Consider the following 27,165-nt stretch of genomic DNA (forward strand, 5'->3'; position numbering starts at 1 on the left):
TACACAGCAATAAATAAAAAATATGGAATTGGAAATGGCAACCTTTCCACTATACCTTATTATTTATTTTCATGCAAGTCATGATCTCCTCCAGAAACTGTAATCCTCTGGAGAATTGATTTACTTTTTTTTTAAAAAAGCATCAGCTTCCAAAGGAAGAAAGCCTAATTTCTTCCAACCAAAGGGACTAGATTTGACAAGCTGATTTAAACCTGTACTTTAGCTAGAGAAAGTCAAAAAGCATTGTTGGAGATCTAAAAGGAGACAAGGTGTCTTTTGTAAGGACAAGACAGAATCCCATTCTATGGGATGCAAGACAACATGACTCCTGGATCCTAAGACGACTGAGGTGATGTATTTAGGCTATATTATTTCTCTTCATAGTTGGGTTTTTTTTAATTTCTTCTTAGAATGACCCACTGTTTTGTCTCATGATTGATTAATTTCTGTATTAAGAAAATGATCTTTATTCCTTTGTGAACTTAATCTTATTTCTGGTACTGTCTAGAAAGATGTCCCTGAACTTCAATAGAGCTCTGTCTTTTCTGGGGAGACAGTTGGTGGTATTGGGTGGGGGGGAAAGGAAAATACAAATCCATTTTGATAAAAAATGGCCTGAGAGTGACTTTTGCAACAAAGTGCTGGACCAGGGAAAGATGAAGGGGGAAAGGAGGTGGTCTCCACCTTTCCTTTTAGAGTAGGAGCAATCACATTTTAACTTTATGGGGGTAAGTTATGCATCTACCACATTCTTTTAATTAGTTGGGTGGGAGAGAGGTTCTAGGTCAATCTGTTCCTTACATCTAGTGGAGTTTGCTTTAATAAATGACATGAAAGGATCTTGCCTCTGAACTCCTCCTGACCTGCACCTGAAGGACCAGACAAACCAAAGTCATACCTTTTGCTAGAGTAGCTGGAATGTAATCTCTGGTTAACCAGTGCCCCCTCCCCTTTGTTTATCGTGAAGTATATACTTCAGGATATTATGCCTTTCTAACAATATCCATTTACATATTTGTCTGTAAATGCATCTCTGTGTATGAATGTATCTATATCTATATGTGTGTATGTACATATGTATATACTTAGATAGATAGATAGAAATTATAGACAGTAACATCTAGGTATAAAACAACAGATAGGCTAAGAAAATGGCCAGCAGTAATACTGGGATACTGAGAATAACAGTACAAAGCAACATATCAATGTAGCATCTTGAAGATTTTAATCCCCATAATGATGAATTAAGGACAAGGTGAGGGGTCCCATTTAAGCATTTTATCTCAGCTGGATATCCTCAGGAACAGGTTATTCTCAGGGCATTATTTATTTTTCTTTTTCTTCCCCCCTTAAGGAAAATAATTCTCCAGTTGCCATTATTAATATTTCTATCATCATTAATAATATCAAATATAGGAATTACTTTATTACTTCTTACAGTTCCACTATTTCCCTCAAGACATGTCTATTTCAGGGATCAAGTTCTTATAGCAAAGCTTTGGATGGTATCTTTTTACATTGATTGGGGAACCAAAATTTTTTAGCTTGACTTAGTCATTGATAATTTGATGAAGCTTTAGAAATACCATGGGGGGGGGGTGAGAATTGTCCGGTATATCTGTAATTCTCTTTGTGTTTTCTTTTAAATGGGAGTTTATGTAAGTACTGTCCGGGAAATAATTTCTTCCATGCCCAGCTTTAATGAACATCCCACTCTGTCTGGCTGTATGGTTCAATCTCCCTCTATTTCTTTTATTTCCTTAGATATATATACAGGGAAAAGGCAATTAAGTCTCCCTCCAACAGCTCCAGTACAAGGCACTTCCCTATCTTCTCTAAGCATCAAGCCATTTGGAGGAGTTTATCTCAGGTGCCTAACCTGCAGTTATCAGAATGCCAGACTAATTTAGGGAGCTCAGCTCTGTAACCCAAGGCGATCCCTTCATTGATTGTTTAAAGTGCTGTTTAGATTCTGCCCTTCCTTGGTAAACAACTAAAAGTAACTGCCCTTATTTGTGGTCCCTTGCACACTTCCCCTATTAAGTCATTCTCTCTCTCTCTCTCTCTCTCTCTCTCTCTCTCTCTCTCTCTCTCTCTCTCTCTCTCCTCCCTCCCTCTCTCTCCCTCTCTCCTTTCTTCCCTTTTCCTCCTCTACCCTCCCCCATCCCAACTTTTATAGTCTTAAGAGAAACTGAGATGTCTCTATGTCTCCCAAAATTAGACTGCAGTTTTACTCAGAAATTTGGACACAGTTTGGACCAGTAAATGAACACTTTACAGTCAAGTTCCCACTCCCTCTAACTATCTGGCTGGAAGGTGCTACCTTCTCTCAATCTACTATTTTTTTTTTCTTAGAGAGATTGCCATAACAATCATTATTACAAAGATCTCTCCTAGAAAAGGGTTCATTTTTCCTCTATGATTTTTTTACAGTTCCAATGTATTATTATAGAGGGACTAATACATGTTTAACCAATTATACATAGACATGGAACATTCTGCTTTTTTCCTCTCCTTTTTCAATCTACCTTTTTTCTTTTCCCCTTCTCTATCATCCCAGCCCCTAATCTAAGCACAGGTGCTTTCAAAGTGATGACCCCAAATAGAAACAGTACATGTTTAGAATTTTGTTCTACATTTTCCCCCTATTCGAAAATAAAAGTAGTCTTATTTTTAAGCCAGAGTTAATAGAGAGAGGGGACTCAATCTAAACCGATTAAGAGGGAAAAAAATTAAATTAACAAATCAAAATGAATCCAATAGATTTAGAATATTCCAGATATACTAAGGGGTATATTAAAATGAGATGTTGAAACATTTTTCTTTTATCGAAGTTTGTAACATCTCACTAAAGATTATTTTACATTAACGCACATCTGTATATTCAAATTTCACCAAATGCATAATATATGCATAATGTGTACATGTATGGCCTACAGATATTTTAGTTTATTAATTGTTCTTTATGCAAAACAAAATGTGAAAACATGGATAACCTGTCTTTTATGCAAAAAAGTATTTTAAAAATCTAATAATTGGTTATGCTAACTAAAAAATCGAGAATATGAATCCCTAATATTTGATACTTAACAAATATATGCAGTAGCTGGTTTTAAATGGTAGGCAAAGAACGAATAGATTTTACAGAGTGGCAATGTTACCATTTTTAAAAATCACTTTAAGCTCTTTTTTTCTTTTAGCATCATTTCACATAACATTTCTTTATTATTTTACACTAGAATTCCATTAATTAAAATATTTTTAAACATCATTTCAAATTTAAAATTAATTCCTTATTATCTTTGTCACTTCCCCCTCCATCTTCCCAAGCTAATTCCAGGAGCCTTATTTTCCAATTTGATGTCAGGTGTCACTCTTGAAAGTAAGATAACACATCAAAATCAAATGAGTTAAATCTCTGTAGTACTTAAGACTCCAAGGGACCAAAGTGGTTGAAAGTTTTTCTTCATTACGCTACATAATCTTCCCTTTGGGAAAAATAGGAAAGAGAAGATTTGGGAACCTACAGGCTAAAAAGAATTTATTACATCTTAAGGAAATGTAGGAGGTAAAATTCAATTTTATGATATAATGTACCCTCCCCGGAACATCAGTTCCCAAACAATCCATAACAAACTTACCTCTCATTTCCCATTCTTTTTCTAATATTTTTTGCAAAGGTGCAAAAATCTCATTTTTGGAACATACATTTATCTAGAGATTTGGTGAGGTTCAGTTATTCCTAAAAACAAAGTAAAGATTCCACTTTATATGAGAGATACTGAAAAAACTGTAACAAACTAATGAAGTCAGAACTATCACATTTGAGCTGTTGATTACATACGGATTATTATCAACTTGTTAGCATTTATTTTCATCATTCTCGTTATTGCTCTTGTTGCTTCAAATACCAAAATGAATGTAAAACAACCTAAAAGCTACACAAATCTCCATTGTTATTATCGTGCTTTCACAGAATCGATGGCATACGAATTCTTCATGTCCTACGAAAAATTGTGGAGGGAGGGAGAGACAGAAAGGGAAGGGATACAGATTGAAAGTGCCAATTAAAGTTTTTCCCGACTTTGGATTATTTCTCGACATTTCTTAATTTTTGCTGTTTTTTATTTCTAGTCATGAAATTACTTTGAGAATCTCTCTCAGGGGAAAGAGAAGTTCTTCAATGTCATTTGTATTGTTTTAAAGTTACCAATTTGAGGAGGAAAATGTTTCCGGGTTCTTGCACGTTCTACACGATTTGCTGTTGTCGGCATTCATTTTTCCTTCTGCCCATGCCCACAACTGGATTAATATAGTTTTTTTTAAAGATTAAAATCTCATTGTCTAGTATTGGGTATCGAGCAGGGTCGCTTGATGCCATTTTCGAGGAGGGTGGGGAAAGTTGGCGGTCGGTTGGATATACTAAGCTCTCAAGGCTTCAGCTGACACTAAGACCCGTGTGTGTTCCTTGTTCCTTAAACTCAAATCTCCCGTGCTCGAGCTCGGGTTCGGGTTCATACTCACATTCACGGTAATTCGATGGTAGCATGGTGGTGGAGTTGAGGTGTGTGTCTGTGGAGGGGTAGGGACAGAGAAGTCTGGTGAAGAGAGAAAACGACCTTAACGGTATTTACATGTGTATTCAGCCATGAAATTGAATGTTACCAAAGTTGAAAAAAAATCAAATTAAAACTGGTAAATTGTCTTTTGATTTGTAGTAGCGTTGGGTCCACAAGTGTTCGCTTAGAACTGGATTTTTTTAATTAAAAAAAAAATCCAAGAGTGGGGAGTATTGTGTAGATGCAAAGAATAGAATTCGTTCTTTAATTCCAGATTAAAACGTTTTGAGACCTTTCTTCCGCAATTCTCAAGACCAGATGAAGCTCGAGGGAGTCATCTCTTTTTATGCATCTCCCCCTTAATTCACCCACATCAAGTGACCCTTGAAAACCCCTCAGGTTTTTGCGCCCTAGTGTTTTTCCGGACGGCGTGGGCTATGATTAGATCTATGACTAGATCTTTTTTTCTCCTCCGACCCCTTAGAGTCCTTATCCTTATCCACTTATCCTAGGGAAAGGTACGGACAAAAAGTGCAGCTTGGTCGGTTGGCAGCTGGGAATCTGAGTCGCCCAGAACCCTAGCCCGGCGCCTGGCTCTCCAAAGCCCATTCCTGTTTGGAACCTAGGGAGAGAGCAGTCCCAGACTGTGATTGTTCTTTCACGCAGCCTGCCAAACTCCGGAGCGCTTTAGTTCTCTGGGTGCAACAGCTTGGGGGGGGGGGGGGGGGGAGCACGGTTTGGTTACACCGGCCTTTCAAACCTGTCTTTTCTTCAAATCTTCCCCTCTCTTCCTTAGTCCTAAACTCCCAGTGTGAGTTTGTGCTCAAGATACAAAAATATATGTCAGGTGATTCAGAGATCTGCAAAGAAGTGAGTCAAATATGGTACTTCACCACTAACATTCTGTTTCCCTAAGCTTCTATAATGCAGGAAGTGTTAGCTGATGGGATGGAAGATGGTGTAGAGAAAGCTTAGTATGATTTATACTTGTGGTTGGGGAAGTCGGATTATCAAACCCACCACTAAGGTGTCCCTCTTGATGACATAATGCCTCAAGTTTTCATTTTGAAGAACCCGCATACATTCTCTCTTTTCCTCTACCTTACTCCAGTCCACTGCACTTCCACCTAATCCAAATACAACAAAACAATCTGTTTTCTCCCATATCCGTATTTGTTTCTACTGGAATGAACAAGTTTAATCATTCTACCCTTAGGTCCAGCAGAATGGGGCGGAGGAAGAGGGGAGAAACCAGCCAATAGAACAACAAAAAGAAAAACAAAACAACTCTAGTCCCTAGGAGGGAAAGCATTTGGTCAAGGGTAGAATTGGGTAGAGCTCCCAGGTTAAAGTAAGCACCTTAAATTTCCTTTATTTGGGGATGATTTTTTGCAACTGCAATATCTTTCAGATTGCCTTGCACATAGTAGGCACTTAATAATAGACATCAGTTGAATGGATTCTAATTGAAGTGATGGGTATCTGCCTTAAGGGGGCAATGAAACTCATTCCAGATATGTCAGTGGCCCTATGACTCAAGTTTCCTCAGAATATAGAAGGTAACATGCCTATCCCTGGCAGAGGAGCTACTGTGAAATAAATGCATCCTTGGCTTAAGCTGCTAGGGAGAATTTGTCTGGCCTGCCTAAACTTAAGGTTTATTTATTTATTTATTTACTTTCATTTATTTATTTGTTTGTTTGTTTGTTTAGGAACAGGTCTGCTATTAAATTCTTCTTATAACCATTCCTCTTCAATTCCCCCTGCCCCCACACACAATCTCTTCCCCTGTCCCAATCTGTGGAAATAGAGAGAAGGGGCTGAGGGTAAATTCCCTCTACATTATTCAACGTTCCTGCCCCGTTATTTTTGTCAAGAAAGTCAATTCAACCACCCTAGCCTAGTTTCTTGCTTCAATTGAAATCCAGTAGAAAGAAAATTGCTTTTTGACTCTCCATTTCCCATTTTTCTTTTCCAGGGATTCATTGATCAGGAGCAACCAATTTACAGGTCGGAGATCTGGGACAGCAAAACAAGGTTTCCTGTGATTTTCATATTCCACCTTGGGCAAGACGGGGTATAAGTTTTTATTTCAGGACAAGGTTATGTGTAATGAGAGAAAAGATTAGGGCATTGGGGGAAGGGGGGGTGTGGGGGCATGACCATGAGTGTTTTTGCTGCTGTTTTAGTTGTTTAAACTATTGACTCAAATTCAAAGAAAGACAGAAGCAAATTAAAATGAAATATAAAATATACTTCTTCACTTACCATGTTGTCTGTGATTTCTTGAACAGGCTCCCTGGGGACCCACAATTTTCCCAAGCCTGTTAACGGGTGACAATGAATGAGTGCCTGGTTTAATTTAATTTTCCTGTCAGACTAAATAGAGCTACTTTGTAAACCTTAGATCTACTACTGCAGATAGGATCTCCTTGTTTTGCCATTTGCACCATAAAGACCCCCCAAAAGGGACACTGTATTGTGACCTCTGGTCTTGCATAATTCAAGAACTTAATGACATTTTCCATTTAAAAAAGGGAACTAATTGCTACTGATGCATACATAGCTTGTGACCTTATTCCAATCCAGTATGAGAATGTAACCATCTGCAAGGGAATAAAGGCTTCAGGGAAAAGTAGGTAAAAATAGCCTAGTGGAAAGGAAATGGGAGATACCACTGTGAACATTGCACCATACATCTGGTATTCAAATAGAGCAAACATTATGAAAGGTTTCTTGGGGTTTCTCTTTCCCCCATACTACATTGTATAATACAAAAAGCTATCCCCTCCTTTTAAGAAAGTAGACTTCACTTTGTAACCAAGAAACTATGAAATTATGGCACCTGATACCTCTTTCTTTCCATAAGTATGAAAAAATTAGCAATGACATGACAAATAAAATAATTTATGAGGAGTTTCCATTTTTCCCATTCTTTTGTAAAATTGATCACTTTTTTTCTGAGGTGGGGCCAGGAAATCACATAGTAGAGAAACACTAGTTCAGTATTTGCTTATTTACATCAGTCCAATTTTCCAGAAAACTGATGTTGACATTTGTCCTCTGCCAGTGTTCTCACTCTTCAAATTAGTTGAAAATTGGAACTTATCAGGTATTGTTTTAAGTAAAATTGGTCAGCTGCAAAGACACTGTCTCTCCATCACTCAGAGTTCATCAGAACCTGAGAAGAAACAGAGAAAAGGAGAATAAAAATAACACCACTTTTCATGATAGACACAAAGATTGAATTGCTCCATGTTCTCATCATATTTCCTAAACTTTCTGAATGAATACACAACCAATTTGCACCCTTTAAAGAGCATGAATGAAGTTAGGAAGTTAGAGAATACAACAATTTCCTGTGCTGTAGGCTCAACATATTTCCTCTGCATCTCCTAAATGATAGCTAATGGCAGGGAGCCTCATCTCAGCAGAGAATTTGTACATTTAAATGACATCCATAACAGACATACTTATGCTTAATGTATTCACTAAACATCTCTGTGTATTAGCTTGGTAAACCACAGTCAGTTTTGTATTGGGAAATGTCTAGAAAACAAAGCACATTTTTTTGGAACACAAATTATTCCTAAAGATTTTCTCATTTTATGGACAACTGAGAAAATTATTTTTAAAAATATATTTCTGCATTATTGAATACTATGCAAGAGAAAATAGAGATCCTATTTTATGTAATTTGATCATATTTGGGAATTTTTTTAAAAAAATCATGAAACATCACAGGTAATAAAAGAGTTACCTTTATTAGATTCAAATTTCTGGAAAACAATCTTCTCTACCCTTCCTTTAACTTTACTTGTGAAGAAGAAATAGAGTAATGAAACACCATGCTTCTTCTTAACATATGTGTACAACACAATACAGGATTGAAATGGTATATTCTGACTGAGAAATAATTTTTAGGTCAAGGGAAAAAACACAACGCTAATTCATATATGTGTGCAGTTATATGTGTATATATTTACATATATATAAATGAAATCAATCCTAATAAAGATTTTTATACATCTTCTAAATAGTAATATGTAGTTTTGTCCCTACTCATATTTACATGTGAAATAGTTTTGATGGAAAGCGAAAGGAAACTAAAAAAAAAAATTAATGACAGTTCTGCCATTGAATGCTTCCTATATTTAGCTATTTTTTTCAGTGTTAATTGGACATTTCCTGCTGTTTTCCTCAGTGTTTTTTGTCAATTAATTTGGTCTTCTTTTGGCAGATTAACAAATCTAGTTCAATAAATAAGACTATAATCGAGTTTGCTCCAAAATGTTGGGCTTTTTCCCTCACATTTCTGATTGAAAAATAAACATGAGCTGCTTGGTAGTGGTGACTTGGAGGATAGAAAGAGTTATAGTTTCAACGTTGCTGTCTAATTATTAAGCTAAACCCGCTACCATGGACAGGACTCTGCTTTCATCTCTCTCTCTCTCTCTCTCTCTCTCTCTCTCTCTCTCTCTCTCTCTCTCTCTCTCTCTTTGTGTGTGTGTGTGTGTGTGTTTGTGTCTGTCTCTCTATCTCTCTGTCTCTGTCTCTCTTCTCTCCCCTGCTTCTCTGTCTCTCCTCTCCTATCTTGAATCCCATGGAAAAATGTTTATTCTAATTCATGTGGGAATATTTAAGGTTATTTGATGTAAAGGCCTCATGCTTTCCTTTCGATGATGCTGCAGCCAAGGTATCTGAATAAATTTCCATTGCAACTTTTGAGATATGGGGGAAACATGGAAGAAGGTGGAATAAATCTTGTTCTGAATTTTTCTTTCATATTCAGATTGCATAAATAAAACATCTCATTTAGTTTAATTTTCTGTATGTATTTAAATACAAAATATTTTGAGGGAACAAAAAATGTATAAGCTCTAGTCACTCACTGAATGATAAGAGTATTGACTAATACTTTCATAACTCATGAGACACTGGTTCCAGAAATGTGAGATAAGTTTCAATTTAGAAAGCCACTGGTTCACTTTTTAATGGATTTATGATCTCAAGTTGTTCTGACAATGAAATAACTCTAAAATCAGAGAAAATTGTGATAGTAACTAGAGATTATGTCTATACTCCCAAAAGAAACTAGATAATTAGGACAATTTAAAAGAACAAAGAAAATATCATTTCTTCCCCCCCCCAAAAAAAAATCCAAATAAATGAAGCAAGCACCTAGTTATACTTCTCTAATTATCTAGGTAAATGAATCAATTTTCTACTTTTTACATGTGTACATAACCTGTGAATCATGGAACAGGGGAAATGATAAATGCTTTACTTTTTGAACATTTCTTGGGGGCTATTTGAAGAAAATTTGCTCCAAATGGGACCTCAAAATAACTATAGGACTTGCAAAAATGTAACTGGAAAGGGTTTATTTTCATTTGGGATTCATATGAGTCCAAAGGCAATATCCTCCAAGCCTCAATGTGGATACAGATCTGCTTATGTATGTTATTCCCAGAAATGATTGTCTGTTTGTGTGTGTGTGTGTGTGTGTGTGTGTGTGTGTGTGTGTGTGTGTGTGATTTCCTCCTTTTCTTTCTGTCCTTTAAAAAATCCTTTCTTTTCCTCCCTTAAAAGTTTTAGCTCAAGGACTACACTTCAGATGCCAGAACTAATGAAAGTCTCAACACATTTCTGCCTCATTAGCTTCCCTGCACAGTTAGGGGTTTGTTTTCTGAACTTCCATTGTCTCCCATGGAAGTTGCAATAAAAGATGTTCACATTGGACCCCCCAAAAAAAAGTTCGTTAGGGGTTAAGTGTGGAAAACTAATTCTGTTTTTAGTTCAGATTTGTGTCACTTTTGATAGTAGAATGTTTCAGTGTGAAAATCTCATACCAAATCACCTGGCTTAGAGTTGCAGGTTTTAGGAAAAAGAACAGGAAAGGGGCGGGGTAGGAGGGAAGGAAGGAGGGAGATACCAATAGAAAGAGACAGAGAAAAGAGAGAAAGAAACAGGAGAGAGGGAGAGAGAGAGAGAGAGAGAGAGAGAGAGAGAGAGAGAGAGAGAGAGACAGAGAGACAGAGAGACAGAGAGACAGAGAGACCCTTGCAGATATTCTGGCATAAATATTAACTTCATTACCTGTTCCATAGCCTCCTACATAAAACTGGCACATAAATATTTTTCAAGATCTACTTAATATCATCACTTAATATAATTGGATGAAATCCATATATCCCCCTGGGTACTACCCTAATTCTACTTCTTGTCTCCTTCCTGATGAATTTTAGTTTTATTCAAGAAGCATTTTGGTTTTCCAGGTTCTGTAACTGCCAACAATGCAATGAGGACATTTGATTTAAAATTTTGGATAGGTAATGGAGTATATTTGCTTTGTCTTTAGAGAATCTACAAATAGATATCTGAACCGTTCTTACCAAGCACTGTTGAAAAGAAGGATGATATCCTCTTTAATCTTGACCTAAATATCTGAAGGATACACTGGTATTAAGCTAAGGCCTATGTTTGGTTATTCATATCTTTAACAAGGTAGAAATTATGAAAAATAAGAAAATTGTTTTCTCCCAGAGCTTTGGATACCTATTTAAAACTCAGAGGTTTGCCTAGTAATATATCTAATTGGAATGGTCCTCAAAGATCAATGAATACAGATCATACTTGACTAAAACTTTCCTTTCCAAGTGGTCTTTCCTATACTGAACTTTGACCACAAAAAGTTTGCTTTCTCAGGAATGAGCTCCACAGGAGAAGATTGCTCTTGGAAATTCTCTGTGTTGAAATGAGGAGTGCTACCTGAACAATAACTGCAAGATGGTGAGAGACAAAGCTAGCTGGGGTAAGAGATAGGAGATATGTTTGAATGGGCATTGTGTTTGAAATTGTGACATTCATGATAAGATAAAAGATCTATCTGATAATCTATCATTTAGAAATTCTGATTTGGAGGAGAACTGTCAAAATCAATTATGGCTCATCATCAATAGAATATATTATTTCATTTATCCTGTCATCTGTTTACCAAATTAGATAAACGATTAACTTCCCTACAAAGTTATAAAATTATATTGATAAACAACCAATACCTAACCCCAGATAACAGACTCAGCAAGTTTTATAACTAACTAGTAAATAGAACTTTCAAAGGACCTGAAAAGTCAGTGGACCTAGAGAATTAGAATAGAGGAGCTCTCAGAAGTCAAAGAATACACTTATCAATGTAAGAAAAGATCCAGAAACATGGGGGATGGGGGGGTTCTATTTCCCAAGTCTGTACATTTTTTCTTTTGCTGTTTACCTATCATAATCTCTTACTTTGTAGGTCTCATTTTTCTCGTTCTAAATGTGGAAATCTATCAGCTTTCTGCCCAGACCTATGGAGAATGACAAATCTAATAAATCATAGTGTTATATCCATGTATCTAGAGCAGATTTTGATGGAAGGAGCTATTCATTCAGATCTAGGGTGTGAAATGCCAATGGACAGATATAAAGTAGGCGGAACATACCCAGCTGGGGCAGGGCAATGCTGGGGAGTACCTTTAATGATTACAATATTCGTTTGTAAATGGAAGAATAGCTTTAACTAAAGTAAACACCAATTTTGTAGAAATTTCAACATTTAATTTTTTTAAATTACAAATAAATTTATGGAAAGGAATGCAACCTAGAGTGTCTTAAACAAACCATTAAGTATTCCCAGTCTATCATATTTTTCCTCTAAATTGCTCCAGATTGTGGGAAGGGGGAAGTGAATAACATTCATAAACTTTGAATTTCCTGGTTGACTTTTTGCTGTTTCTTTTCAGTCATGTCTGATTCTTTATGATGCCATTTGGGGTTTTCCTGGCAAAGATACCGGCTGTATCTGAGCTATAATGTGCTTTTACAGGCTGCTTTGTATCTGTGAATATAATTTCAGGAGACACTTGAGCAGCTTTGCCTTTCATTCAATGTTAATAGGGGAAGTTCTATAGGAAGAGAAGGGGGGGGGGAGACAGACATTGACCCAGACTGCAGGATGAAAAACTAGGGCAAAAGAGCTGATATCTCTTTCTAGTTACTTATTAACCGGTGTTCATTTGAGGGATCAATATTTCCAGCAAAGGAATAAACATTTAGGATACAGAGCTACCTCCCTCTTTCCTTTACAAAATGATTGATTTTATAAATGCATCTGCCTGAGAAGAATAGAGAAAATGAAGCATAGTGTCTTTTATCTTGGGGATATGCAAAGCACATCTATTTTCAGCTTTTATCTCTTCAATTGTATGTTGATCCCATACATATAGATTGATTTTGTTCAGGTAGATAATGAAAAGTCAAGTGGAAAATTTACACAATGGCACTCACGATCCCAGCCTTATAGCGGTATATAAATTGGTTTATTATTTCATTCTATTAAGAAGGCTCTTTTGCACTAGAGAAAACGTCAAATACAGAATGTTCAAAACCCAATGTACCTTGACTGCATTTTCTTGGGGGAGGAGTAGGGAAGAGAAAAACAGTACAGGAAAGGTAATGGGGTGGTGTTTGCTAATTGTATCAAATAAATTAATTTTCAAATTGGTTGTTATGTTACCTTTTGTTTCCCCAGTCCTGCTTTTTGGAGGCTTACCTCATGGGCTATATGACCCAAGAGCCTCTTCTGCACCAGAATGATGTATTTCTCTCTCATATAACATGGGGAGTTATTATTTTACCATAAGCAGTCATTATTTTGCTGTTGTGACCCAGAGGGGCATATTGCTTAATCAGCAAACTGAGGGCACAGGGGCATGTGGGTAGCAGGAAAAGCAAGTACTATCAGTAGGGGAGTAGTAAAGGAACAGCTTGGAACCAAACTATCAGAGGCAACATTATTAATAAACATCTTCTGGACATTTGGTGGCACATCGAGCCTGCTACGGCTTAAAGCAATTAATTCAGGGTACTGACATAAACTCTCCAGTTCTTTGACAGCTTGGGGCTGAAATAAAAATGCTAGTTCTCCAGGGAAAAGAAGAGGATAGTTGGCTCTTTTCTGGACTGTTTGCTTATAGGCCCAGAGAGCAATCTTCCTTGCAGAATGAAATGCAAGGACACAAACAATGTACCAGGGAGAGAATAGAAGATGGGAATGAACAGTTTGAACTATTTGCTCAGCAGAAGGGCAGCCACAATGGTCGGCCAATGGCTTTCCCATGCATCAACTGGGGCTTCTTAGGCCCTTTTGTTGTTCATCTTCTTCCTCTGGACAGATAAGAGCACAGCTGCAGCAGGGCAGCTAAGTAAGGTCTTCTACTTATTCCCCTAAATCTTGGGCCACATTTACCGTAAGATTTTTTAAAGTTGTATTGGGTTTTTAACTGGGAAAAAAAAAAGGCAGGGAGGAGGGATTCTTAAAAACTCATTTATTTGAAGCAGGATTTTTCTTAAATCAAAACTGTGTTCAGATACAGTCGTTATAGGGCAATTACCCTGAAGGGGTTTACAGGATTTGTATTGGTTGTCAGGTCAAAATGCTAGCCCCCCTTTTTTGGGGGTTCACTTTGATCTGAAAAAGCAGACCAAGCTGAAAGAGGGTGGGGTAGGGAAGTTCCCAGCAGGCTGCTTCGTTTTTAATGTGCGCTCAGATGCATATTTTCACTTTTGCATACTACCTCACTAACATATCTGCCTTCTATTCACAGGACTCAGAAATGAATAGCATAAGATAATCAAGGTAAAGACTAAGATTATGTTTGAAGCAAAATCTAACATCCCTTGTATAACTAATAAATATAAAAAGTATACTTTTAAATGTCAACCCTATGTATTTTCAAATATCTTACTTGAGTAAGATTGACTTAAAATTTTGCAAAAGAAAGAAGATATGCTAAGGGCAAAATTTTATAGAATGTAAATCAGATTAAACTGTTAACAAGAAGTTGGTTCTAAAGTCATAATCTCCCTTAAACAAATGGAATGTTCAGTATCTATTTTGACACTGCATGTTATGCCCCATGTAGTTTTTGGGAGCCAAGACACCATGCTTAATTCCATTGTAATAAGGTTTATTTAGCCTGAACGGTTTTATGAGGTGAAAAGGCAGAAAGTTTAACACTGAAGAAAATTAATGGTTTACTAAGATTACATTAAACATTCACAGACAGGAAGCACACCTGCGGTAAATACAAAGTTTAAACACTCCTTTGCTCTCAGACAAAAATCTCAGCAACCTTAGTATGTTTTTCCTACTGGGTGGTCAGAAGGAAAATCTCAAAAGCAAAAGGACTCCCATTGTGTCTATGCTGTCTTAAGAACTGACCTCACGTGTCTCTATAGAACACAAACACCTGTTTATCTCTAGTGAGCTCCTACATGAGTGTGTGTGTGTGTGTGTGCGTGTGCACATACGCGCGTGTGCATATACCAATATGCTATCCCCACACACAGTCTTCTACCATTACACAGAAAGGATGAATCTTGTAGCTGGAAAGAAAGTGTTCTACATTCCCAAAATTCACTTTTAAAAAAAGCAGTACACATTTTCTATAGTTTTTTCCTACTCTATCCATCCATGGTTTCTTCTAGGATATGTATGTAACTTGAATACTCCTTTATTCTAATTTGGGAAAATTGTTCACCAGCCCACTCTGACCATGTAACATACATATCCAGATAGTTAAAGATACCATTAGAAAGAAGAAAAAGAAACAATAATTACTCGATGACATTATGCCTTGTCTTATTGTGGTGTGTGTTTTGGTTTATAAATGTACTAACTGATTAGATAACTCCTAAATGAATAGAAATTTCTCAAAGATACCATGGATTTTTTTTTAAATCACAAGCATCGTGTTTCTTAAGATAACTTTTTCACTATAAAGAAACCCAATCTTGATCAAGTCAGATTGCTGTATCTTTAAAAGGACTAGGTTCTCTATTTAAAGGCTCCATAAGTTGCTTGGTGTTAGATGGATTTGTTACTTTTTAACTTTACCTACTGGGTTATAGAAATACTCACCCATAAGACATTTTTTATGCTGACAAAGTTGTCTTGAATCAATGAAGCGATCTCAGAATTAGATGAAGGTCCGATTTTATTACATATTTAAAATTGTTTTTTCACTTTTAAAATCTGAGTTACCTGCAGGAAGAGATACACACCAAATTGTTTGTGTTTTTTATGAACCAAACACGTTCAGCTGGTGAATGGTAAGAAATATCTCCTTATGTTCCAGATTTTCTGGCTTGAAAGGAAACAAAGGTGACTTTCTGCAAAACAATGAACCCAAATTTAAAAGTGGGCTGGAGAAACACCAGGAGCAAGGGATCCTGAACTTCCTTGTAACTGAGCTCTGGACATCACACCAGCTGCCAAGACAGGTTAATTAATGAGACATTAAAGAGACTGAATGACACTTAGAACTAGTTACTTATGGTGCTAATTTCAAAACACTTTGCAATAGACAAAGAGACTCGACTGTTAATGCAAAGTAATTTGGGATGTGTTCTTGCTGAATACATTTAGGGAAGCAAATATAGTTATGCAGAATTTAAATTAAGGTTGACACTAATGTAAACATTGCAATGCAGCCGCATGGCCAAGAAATATGATGAGGATATGGGTTTTAATCAGGCCTCTTCCACAAAAATAGCATTTTAAATCCCCACCGTTTAAACTGGATAAAACACTTAAGCTATGAATGGTCGAAAATGAATTTACTAGGGGAAAAAAAGAAACACAAACATTTTATTTTATCTAAAGATCTCTGGGGACATTGTAACATTGTTATGAATCAGGAAAGGGGAAGACAAATGTCCTTAAATATTAGTTTTATTTATTTATTTATTTTTACTTTTAGATGCCAAGGACATAATGATGATAGATTTTGAGCTAGAAGGGATCTTAGAGATGATTAAACCAGGAATTTTTTTTTAAAACCTGGAATTCATGAATTGAAAAAAAATGAGAACTTTAGTTTATTGTAACTGATTACCTTTGTAATACATTGTAATTTTTATGTAAGTGAAAAAAATGTAGTTTTGAAAAGAGGTAAATTATTCAAAAAGGCTAACGTGTTTTAAACCACCTCCTTCATCTCATAGATTGAAAAGAAAATAGAGCTAAGAAAGGTCACATGCTTTGCCCAAGGTCAATAGGTAGTGGTAAAGTCGGGATTTGAACAAGTCCCTCTTACTATAAAAGTCACTAGTCATCTTATTTGATCTAACCTGATTTATTATGCTTTAAGACCATGTTCTAAGAGCAGAGCTGTCCAAAATGCCACGCAGCAGGATTTTATGCAATCCCCTGGGGTTTACTAAATGCTTTAGTAAATGAATGGCAAATCAAAATATATTGTCTATTGTTTTGATAACAAAACTTTAAAAGTAAGGTCTGAAAGCCCTGTTCTAGAGGGTCATAATCATTTTTACCAGTAATACCTCATAGTCTTGCTGGGCACTTAACTGTTATCACTGAACCCATTTGGCAGAATAAAAAATAAAGGTAAGGAGAGATGAGCTCACTTTGGCAAAAATCACTGCAGGTTGGAATCTATGTATGACTTCTTTGTGTTGTCTTATCTGTATTAGTAGATAAATGACAAAATTATTCTTTTTTTGATTGGGGCTTTTTATTTATTGTCTCCTCAGAATTTAATATATGGCACATTATAGGCATTTAATAATAATAATACTTTAAAAAAGTAGTTAACAGTTAAAAAAACAAAAAAAGTTCACCGATAAAAAATCCCAAAGTGATTCTTGCATAATTAGACTCCAGGGGTTTAGTCTTTATATAGGATATACATGTGCATGTGTGTGGAAAATTGTAGCATTATTGAGGAAGAATTATTCCCAAGTGTTTCTCCAGAGGAACAAGTTTTTCATTTTATAAATATTTTAAAGTTTCATGTACTCTGAAAGTCTCTATCATTTAGATCTTGGGGCTCACTAAAAATCAACAAGGGGGGTGTCTGGCTATTAATATTCATTGAAATGCTTGAAATTTGGGCTGAAGTGACTGGAGAGTCATTGTAAAAGGAACAATTATTGGTTCTGTGTAAAAAAAGAAATCTAAGGTGATATAGGCTGAATTTACTGCTGTCATTCCATCTCCTGTACCTGAACTGAACTTCCTTATTTCCTCTAACTCTTTGGATTTCTATCTTCAAAGCTCTGTTTAACTCCAGTTACCTTGTATTTTATGTCTCTATCTGTACAGGTGTGTGTGTGTGTGTGTGTGTGTGTGTGTGTGTGTGTGTGTGTGTAAGTGTGTGTGTGTGTGTGTGTGTGTGTGTGTGTGTGTGTGTGTGTGTGTGTTTGCTGGAACTCATGTTCCTTGAGGGTTGTATAGGGACTGGCATTCAATTCAAGATTTGTTGACTGACTGTGGAAAGGGTCCAGCTCCTTGCAGCAGAGATTCGCATTCTGTTATATGTGCTACTGAGGATTCTGAGGCAATGAACAGGAACCTCCAAGATGTGGATAGAGGGTGGAGGATGGAAGATGGAGGATGGAAGAAGCATATTGTTCACTGGCTATAGTATACAAATTCTTTCCTAGGAAAAATGTTAATACAAAAATAATGAACTGTGAAGGTGAAGATAGTGTTTGTGTGTGTGTGTGTGTGTGTGTGTGTGTGTGTGTGTGTGTGTGTGTATCTAAAATTTCTTGTTACTTTGTCGGTGACATACAAAGTTAAAAAATGAACTAAGGGCTTCATGAAGTCACTTTCCCAGCACAAAATGCCTCTGATTTCCTTATTTCAGTTAAGTCTTTAATGTATGTGGTTTTAAGTGTAAACATTAGAAGCCACTTTTCGGGATTTCAGGCATACTTCCTAGTAAAGAAATGAAATCTCTAATTTCTCTCTTTGGCATTGTAGAGAGAATGCCAGTGTCTGAGTAAAGAGAAACTTGTGTTTCACTCCTATGTCTGAAATTTACTAGCTATATAACCATAGGAATGTAAACCATAAATATATTAACTTCTCTTATTCTCAGCTTCTCATTTGAAAATGATAATCAGAATATTTATAATATCTACCACATAGAGTTATAAAGATCAAATGAGATAAACTATGCTTTGTAAACCTTAAAAGGTTATATAAAATGTTAATATTTCACATCATTCATTCATTGGAAAAATGGAGAAGGGAAACAAAATGCATGTACAGACTGTATAAACATATACATATTTACATTTTTTGTTTAGTTGTTTTCAGTCATGTCCAATTCTTTGTGACCCCTTTTGTGATTTCCATAACAAAGACATTGGAGTGGTTTACCATTTACCAGTTCCTTCTTCATCACATTTTACAGATGAGGAGCTGAGGCAAACCGGCTTAAATGACTTACCCACACACAGTAAGTGTCTGAGACCAGAGTTGGACTCAGGAAGATGAGTCTTCCTGACTCCAGGTCCAGGATTTGTGTGTCTCTGTGTATGTCTATCTATCTATCTATCTATCTATCTATCTATCTATCTATCTATCTATCTATCTATCTAATTGATCCTATTCCTAAATTATATCCTCAAAGATAAAGGAGAATATTCAGAAATAAAGTTCCATGACTAAGCCTATGACTGATAGGTCGCTTCCCTATGTTGGGTGCTCAGGTTTAAGTGTATTTGATGGTAAGATGCCTCAGGGACCCACTTTCATAATAACAAATAACAATTAGATTTGTATTCCTTTCAATGAAGCATAACTTATAGTGATAGTGTTAAGAGAGGCAGCTTAATGGGGTGGGTAGGTACCTAGGTATAGAATAATGAAGCCAAAGGAATGGAATAAGGAGGATCAAGTGGCTTGGCAGATACTATTGTGAAAGAACATAGTCTCTGATGACCCTGTAGGGAACATTTTGTCTACTGTTCTCTTTCTAGGGTCTTCTCCCTGATCTCTATGCTAATCAACTTGATTGGAGAATGCTGTTATAAACTCATTCCCAATTCCTGCTTAGACAATGAATTGTAACTAGGCTATGAGCATTACCTTGACATCAACCAGCCAACTATTTCCCTTTCCAGATTACAACATGAACCCCATCTTCTTGGCCCAAGTGGCTTTTCATTTGTTTGTTTTCCCCTTAAAGTCTTGGTACAAAAAAACATGAACCTATCATACTGGGAAGAACAGATTCAGTAATCATGATGAATGTTTGATGTTGTAGAATCAGATTTGTGGAGAAAGAAAGATATGACTCAAAGGTGGGTTATCATTGTTATCTTCCAAGATCATTATGATAAATCAAGAATCATTTATTAAACATTTACCTAAACATTTATTAAACATGAAACATGTACCAGGCATGTACTCTACTTTAAAAAGGAAAAACATGGCTCTTTCCCCAAAAAGAGTTCATTATAAAGATGGCTTTAGCTTTCATTCAGATACTCTTTAGAAAGCTAGTATTTTCTTGATTTCTATTACAATGGTTCATATTGGGTCATTAATGAGAGCTATTTCCTTAATTGGGGTATTTTTGTTTTGTTTTACTGACAAATTCAATAAGTAATTTTTAATTTTGATGGAGTTGAAATAATATCTCGAAGCATAAGAAATTTTGTGTGCAAAGTATTTCTGTCATAGGTGCTAGATCAGAGAAAAAATATATCTTGGATTTGCCCTATGGAAAGGCAATATTTTTGATAATGGAATCATAGAGGTCAGTGGGAGGGGTGGCTCTGGTGTTGTTTGGTCTTATCAATTCTGCCTGACTCTAAATGACTTTCCTTGGGGTTTTCTTTTCTTTTTTTTTCTTTCTTTTTTTTTTTTTAGGTTTTGCAAGACAATGGGGTTAAGTGGCTTGCCCAAGGCCACACAGCTAGGTAATTATTAAGTGTCTGAGGCCTGTTTTCTTGACAAAGATACTGGAGTGTTTTTCTTTTTCCTACTCCAGTTCATTTTGCATAAAAGAAAAGTGAGGCAAACAGGATTTAGTGACTTGCCCAGGGTCACATATCTGAGGCCTGATCTCAACACAGAAAGATGAGTCTTCCTAACCCCAGGTGTCATACTTTATCTACTGTACCCCCTAGTTAGGGAAATAAGACAGAGTATGAGAAAACAGTGTTCCCTCCACCATGGGACAAACAGTCACTATCAATACATTTACAAGAAATTAAAGGGAAAAGCAAAGCAAAATGAACAACCACCAAAAAAAAAACCCCAATAAAAATTAATTCATATCCTAATGACCCCTAACTTGTTGAATGTCTTTGGGTCAAGCTATCTTATGTACCTATGCCTCAGTTTCCTCTTCTGAGAAAAAAAGTATAAATATTACTTCAAATGACCATTGCAAAACAAAATATATACTTTACAATGTGTCATAGAAATGAATGATGACAGTGATGACAAGGATATGTTTGGGGCTCGTTATTTCTTGCCGTAGTAACATAACCAAACATGTGATTTGAACAAATCAAAGGAACAGTCTTGAGTTGGCTCTTGTGATCAACTGAAACCCTCACATTCTTTTGCTTGCTCTTTGAATGACATTCAAACCTGTTTCTCCTGCCCCACCTCTTAATCCTGAATTTCATTTTGAATCCCAACATAAACAATGTTGCTATGGCTTTTTATGATTATCTTAAGAATTCCTCTCAAGTGAGACTCAAGGACCTTCTCAAGAAGGTACTGTGATCTTGATTTCTTTCCCTGTAGCTTGGCTTAGCTCATATAACATACCTTCATTCTTGCCTCTCTGAATCTACAGCTCTTCATTCTTTCAGCAACAACAGTAATAGCAGCAGCAGCAACACCAACAGCTTGGTCAAAACATAGCATGTAGTTTACAAGAATTCAGAGATTTGATCATACTACTCTGGTCCTTGGAGACCTTCACTCATTCCCTATTAAGCAGAGAAGCGATTACAAAGTTCTTCTTATCACCTATAAAGCTTTCTTTGTTTACAGGAATTATTGACCCCTTAAACAACAGAACTCACTTTGCTATCTGGAGGGAATTTCTGGCCTCCAACAGGGTAGAGGAGGCAATGCCATTGGTCGAAGGTTTTTTCCTTTGGTTCTACTCATTGATTAACTGTGAAGGAAGAAGGACCATTGTCAGGTGCTTGAGATTCTGTTTAATATACTTATTTAGGGCTTCACAGACAGAACACAGCTATCAATATTTGGTGAAGTATTGATTTAAGGTTATAAATAGTTTAAGCAGTAGTAGTGAAGAAGCGGTGGTTGTTGGGGACAACTTTTGATTTGAGCTGGTCCATAAGCTTGGTGATTGCAGATGGGGGAAGGGAGAAGACTCCTTATCTCAAACTCATTTCCTAGAAGCAGGTTCCTACATGCCAACAAGAGACATCAGCTCTTAATGTATACCACTATAATGACATGCCCAATTCCATTTTCAGGTGATTCCTCAAGAGTACCCCACATTTCTGCTCTCCATCTACCCTCTTGGATTCGGCTTTCATCATGCCATACCTGGGAGATAAAAGAAGAAAGATGCTTTTCCATTCTCTATTTGCTTTTCTAATTATCAATTTTCAGCTATTTTTCAGGCATGTCTGACTCTTCTTGACGCCATTGGGGGTTTTATTGGTAGATACTGAAGGAATGTCCAGCTCATTTTAAAGATGAGGAAACTGAAACAAAAACAAACAAACTGAATTAAGTAACTTGTCTGGGGCCACACAGTAAATAAATGTGTGAGACCAGATTTGAACTCAGGAAAATGAGTCTTCCTGACTCCTGGACTGGCACTCTTTTCTTCTACCTGCCCCAGATTCAACAATAATAACATAGAATCATAGATACCTAGAGAAGGGAACTTAGAAATTTCAGTCTTTTTAAATCTAATTTTGATGCACTCTAATCAGTAAAAACTGTTTACACATGTACCTCCAATATGTTTATGCTTACTTATAATATATACATGTGTGCATATAACATGTTTGTACTATCATTCCAATTCTTAAATTTCTGTTTATGTATATGTTTTAAACACACAAAATAGAAATCTTTAAAAAATGACAAAAGTATGAAATAAGATTTGTTCCTACTATAGTTTACTGAGTAACTACTATAGTTTACTGAGTAGGAAAGTAGGAGGGTCAGGCATACTCTAGCAAATCACTTTGGCAATTGTATGGAAGATGAATTAGAGAGAAGAGAATCAATTTAGTGGTGGCTGTGAATAGAAAGAAGAGAAGCAATAAGAGAGATTTGGTAGTAGAAACAAGATTTTCCGAACATTGGATATGTATTGTGAGGTATAGTGAAATGAATGATACATACTCTTGTAAACTTGGCTGACTGGAAGGACAGTGTTACTCTAGACAGTAGGAAAGTTTAGAAGATAGGTGGTTTGGGAATAAATGAGACCTGTAAACTGTTAAAATACACCCTCCCCTCTTTATTTTATCTCACCCCAAGCAAATGAAGGTGGGCTCTTACCAATCTACTCAGATTGCAATACAATGAATCCTCTGAAAGGTGTTTACTCCAGCCTTGAATTGCTCTTGAGGAGAGGGCTACCCATGCTGGGGACAGGAGGGCATGCAGCTACTACTGTAAGTATCTAGGTCTACAACTACCTCAGAAAAGGGTGGGATTGTGGTGTGTTCGGGAGTTTGCAAATGGGGTAAGGGGATGTGGGGGAGATAAAGATGGATTAGTTGTTCTGGAGATGGGTCTCATAATTGACTCTCATAGGAAAGTGGGATATGAGCAATTTTCCCACTCTTTTGATCAGTTGATGACATAAGATTCTGAGGATCAGGCCCCATCCAATGTGGTTCTGCCCCTTCCCTTGGCGAACCACTGATACCCATTCGATTCATTTCATTTAACAGATGAAAAAATTGAAAATAGAAGTGTATGCCAATGGTCACCAAGGGCAGAGCTAATCCTGGAACTCAGGTCCTCAGACTCTCAGACTATTGTCCTTTCAACAGTTCCATTACATATCATCAATATCAGTGTTTGACCTTGCTTGTAGCTTTATTCTCTAGCATTTTTTCTTCATTCCAAGTTGTTATTTAGGCAAGTTGAGAGCCAAGAACTGGTTATTCAATCTGTCTGTTTTCCAGACAGGTCTATTATCCTTGTTCTATCTGCCAATCCCTGTTTGGGGGCCAATTTTTCAGTTTGTTAGTACAAGTGCAAAGGTGAAGAAAGAGTGGATGAAAAGTAACTGTCTTCTTTGTACTTAATAATAACTGACATTTATTTAGCACTTTATATGCTTATCTTATTTTAGCCTCACAACAATCTTGTGAGGCTCAGAAACTGTAAGTATTATTACTCTCATTTTTAAAAGATAAGGATAGTCAGGTTCAGAGAATGAGTATTAAAAAAGGAATTAACCCAAAGTCTTCCTGACTTTATCTGGAAAGATCCATTGGTGAAGATTTAAAAAAAGCTTATGTTGTTTTATGGTTATTAATAGCTAACATTTATATAATACTCATGTGCCAGACACTGTCCTTTCCCATTATTTTTTCATTTGATTCAATAATTCTGTAAGGTAGGTGCTATTATTCTTATTCCCATTTTACAAATGAGGAAACTAAGGCAAACAAAGGTTAGAAGATTTACCTGGGTCACATAACTAGTAAGTGCCTTAATTGGACTTTAATGCTAATTCCAGGGACAGAGACTGAATCAAATAGCTCACTAATCAAACCAAAAGTATATTCTTTCAATTTCCCATTATTTCATTGTGAGGTAGCTTTATATTTTTAACTACATATACTTATTTTGAGTTGAATCAAGGCAGGGACTTAAAAGTGGAAACATTTTAAAAACATAAAGCTTGACAATTATGCATTGCCATTTTTCTGTTCTGCTCCCTAGAATTACTGAAGAAACATATAGAATTCTGGGAAATGTGTAAATTTCAACTGTCTTGGCCCAAATGCTATTTAATTTTAAATGGGCCCTTACTGGGCCAAAGTCATTCTTTATTCATCCCTTGTTGATTCCCTATCTCACCCTCCACAAAGCATTCTCAACCACATCCACTTTTTTCAAGCACCAATTCCCACTCCTTTCTCCTTCTCTCTCAGCTGATAGTCTTGATTCCCACTGGGCTGAGAATATTAAGGCTGTCAGGTGTGAGCTCCCCCATTTCCTCCCTTTACATCTCAAAATCTTCCTCTCTACATGCTCTCTTGAATCAGAGAAAAAAGGAATCCTTTTTTGTAAAACTTGGTTTTTATAGTTGGTTCCCAAGATATTTCATATTTCTTCCCTTCAAACACTCTACATTCCAACTAATGGTCTACCAACTAAACTACTCCCTGAACTCTAAATTCTGTTTCCTGTCTCTTTTCCTTCTCAAAGGATATCTCTCAAAGGCACCCTCTCTTCACCTTTACCTCTTGAAATTCTCAGCTTTTTACAAGACAGAGTTCAGCTTTCATCCTAAGAGAATCTTTTCCTATTTACACTTCTCTTAGTAATCTCTGACTTCTCAGATTACATTGCCTTTGCGTTGTATCCCCCAGTAGAATGTAAACTTATTGATGGCAGTTACCACTGAATATTTGTATCCCCAAGGTTATCATCATGACTGATGTCATCATTGTCATCATCATCATCATCATTATTATCATTTTCTTCCTTAAGAAACTTCAGTGTTTTGATATTGTTTCTAGGAAAAAAATACAAACTCCTCTATTTAGTATTTTGTCTTTTAAAATCTGACTTCAATCTATGTTTATAGATTGATTCATATCTCCTTTCTTTCCACCCCACAAAATATATATTTTTCATTGTGTCCTAACAGGCCTTTTTTGTCATTCATTGACTGATCCCTTTGCTTCTGATATGTTCTACCTCTTAATTTAATTCTACTGGAATCCTTAGCTCCCTTAGAGATTCAGTTCTAATGTTACCTGCCAAATAGGATCTTTATCTATTTTTTGCTATCCCATCCCAAACCCCCAAATTATTTGATATATATATATATATATATATATATATATATATATGTATGTATGTATATTTACACATTTGTTTTTGTTTCTCACCACCTAGTAAAAGGCAAAACCTGTTTCATTTTGAGATTTTTTTCTCCAACTCACAGTAGGTATTTTATGCATAGTAGGACTTTTTAAATACATGTTGTTCATATATTAGAATGAATACACAAGATAGCATTTAATCAGGCTTTAACTATATAGCTTTAAAAATTATTCTTAACGACAGTTGAACCTAGTTCACAAAATTTGTTACTGTGTGTATTTTAGTGTACCCATAGTAACCATAAATACTTGAGATACCCTAAAGGTCTTATCACTTCACCAGTTTTCTTTTTTTTTGGAAGGGACCATTTTTGACCTCTTTGCCTCATCTATCTCTTACCTAACCTTAGTTACTCAATGGGCTTTGCCTGAGTCAAAATGAGACCTGGGAAAGACTTTAACTTAAAAAAGGCCAAGGCCTCTCACTGAATCTGGGATCACCTCCAGTTGTCCTGATCCATATCTGGCCACTGGACACAGATGACCCCAGAGGAGAAAATGAGACTTGTGACTTTGTACAGAACCCCTCACTTAAATTCAATTCACTTGCATTCAATGCCATCACCTTCCTGATATCTGATCTTTTTCCAGAATGAAGGATAAACAAAAATAACACATACATATAATGTTATTGAATCAACATGATATAATGAAAAGAATATTGGATTGAGTATCAAAAGATTTGGGTTCTAACCCTAAGTCTTCCATGAACTTGCTGGGTAACCTTTGGTATAACTCTAATCTTTATGCTTATTCATTTTGTTCTTTTTTTTATTTGCTTTGATGAAAAATAATGTCCTTGAATTACTAAGAATTTACTAAATGTTGTCTTTGTTAAGTAACCTGCTTGAGGTCACAAAGCTAGATAGGTATTATATATCTGAGGCTGGATTTGAACTCAGGTCCTCCTGATTATAGGGCTGCTGCTCTATCCATTGCACCATCTAACTGCCCCAAAATGTTGTTTTTAAAGTTAAAATTAAACTCCCTGAGTGACCTATCTAGTTACCAGTGTCATAGCTCCAGAAGAAAGAAAGAAAGAAAGAAAGGAAGAAAGGAAGAAAGGAAGAAAGGAAGAAAGGAAGAAAGGAAGAAAGGAAGAAAGAAAGAAAGAACAAAGAATAGAAAGAAAGAAAGGAAGAAAGGAAGAAAGGAAGAAAGGAAGAAAGGAAGAAAGGAAGAAAGGAAGAAAGGAAGAAAGGAAGAAAGGAAGAAAGGAAGAAAGGAAGAAAGGAAGAAAGGAAGAAAGGAAGAAAGGAAGAAAGGAAGAAAGGAAGAAAGGAAGAAAGGAAGAAAGAAAGAAAGAAAGAAAGAAAGAAAGAAAGAAAGAAAGAAAGAAAGAAAGAAAGAAAGAGTAAAGACAATTGTGCTTGATAGTTACATCACTGGGGTAGAATTTCCATAGGATGGGGAGTGGGACAGAAGAAAGGTAGGTAAGAAAGTGGGTAGTAAGGTAATAGAGACAATAGGTGTAGTCTACTGATTTGAGAAGACTGACAGGAAAGCAAAGGATATAAAAAGGCAGGAGTCAGAAGTCCATCAGCACAATGAATGTTTTGTAGAAATATAAAGATCATTAAGGATTCCAAAATAATTTACAAATATCTCATTTTGGGGCGGCTAGGTGGTGCAGTGGATAAAGCACCGGCCCTGGAGTCAGGAG

At 36.2% G+C, this 27,165-nt stretch overlaps 1 long non-coding RNA gene across 4 annotated transcripts in view; it reads left to right on the plus strand.

The window, feature by feature from the left end:
- Nucleotides 1-26,569, plus strand: part of LOC141504377 (uncharacterized) — a 34,102-nt gene extending 7,533 nt beyond the window's left edge. Inside the window, exons 2-5 of one of the 4 annotated variants that reach the window (XR_012473338.1) lie at nt 6,538-6,596; nt 11,268-11,373; nt 14,207-14,238; nt 15,740-26,569. This is a non-coding gene — a long non-coding RNA (uncharacterized LOC141504377). Of the gene's footprint in view, nt 1-5,295; nt 11,374-14,206; nt 14,239-15,739 lie in introns of those variants that run through there. The other 3 variants (XR_012473337.1, XR_012473336.1, XR_012473335.1) reach the window with 3 other exon arrangements.
- The last annotated feature ends 596 nt before the right edge of the window (nt 26,570-27,165 follow it).

This window comes from Macrotis lagotis, chromosome 1 (genome assembly GCF_037893015.1).
Source record: "Macrotis lagotis isolate mMagLag1 chromosome 1, bilby.v1.9.chrom.fasta, whole genome shotgun sequence".
NCBI classification, from domain to species: domain Eukaryota; kingdom Metazoa; phylum Chordata; class Mammalia; order Peramelemorphia; family Peramelidae; genus Macrotis; species Macrotis lagotis.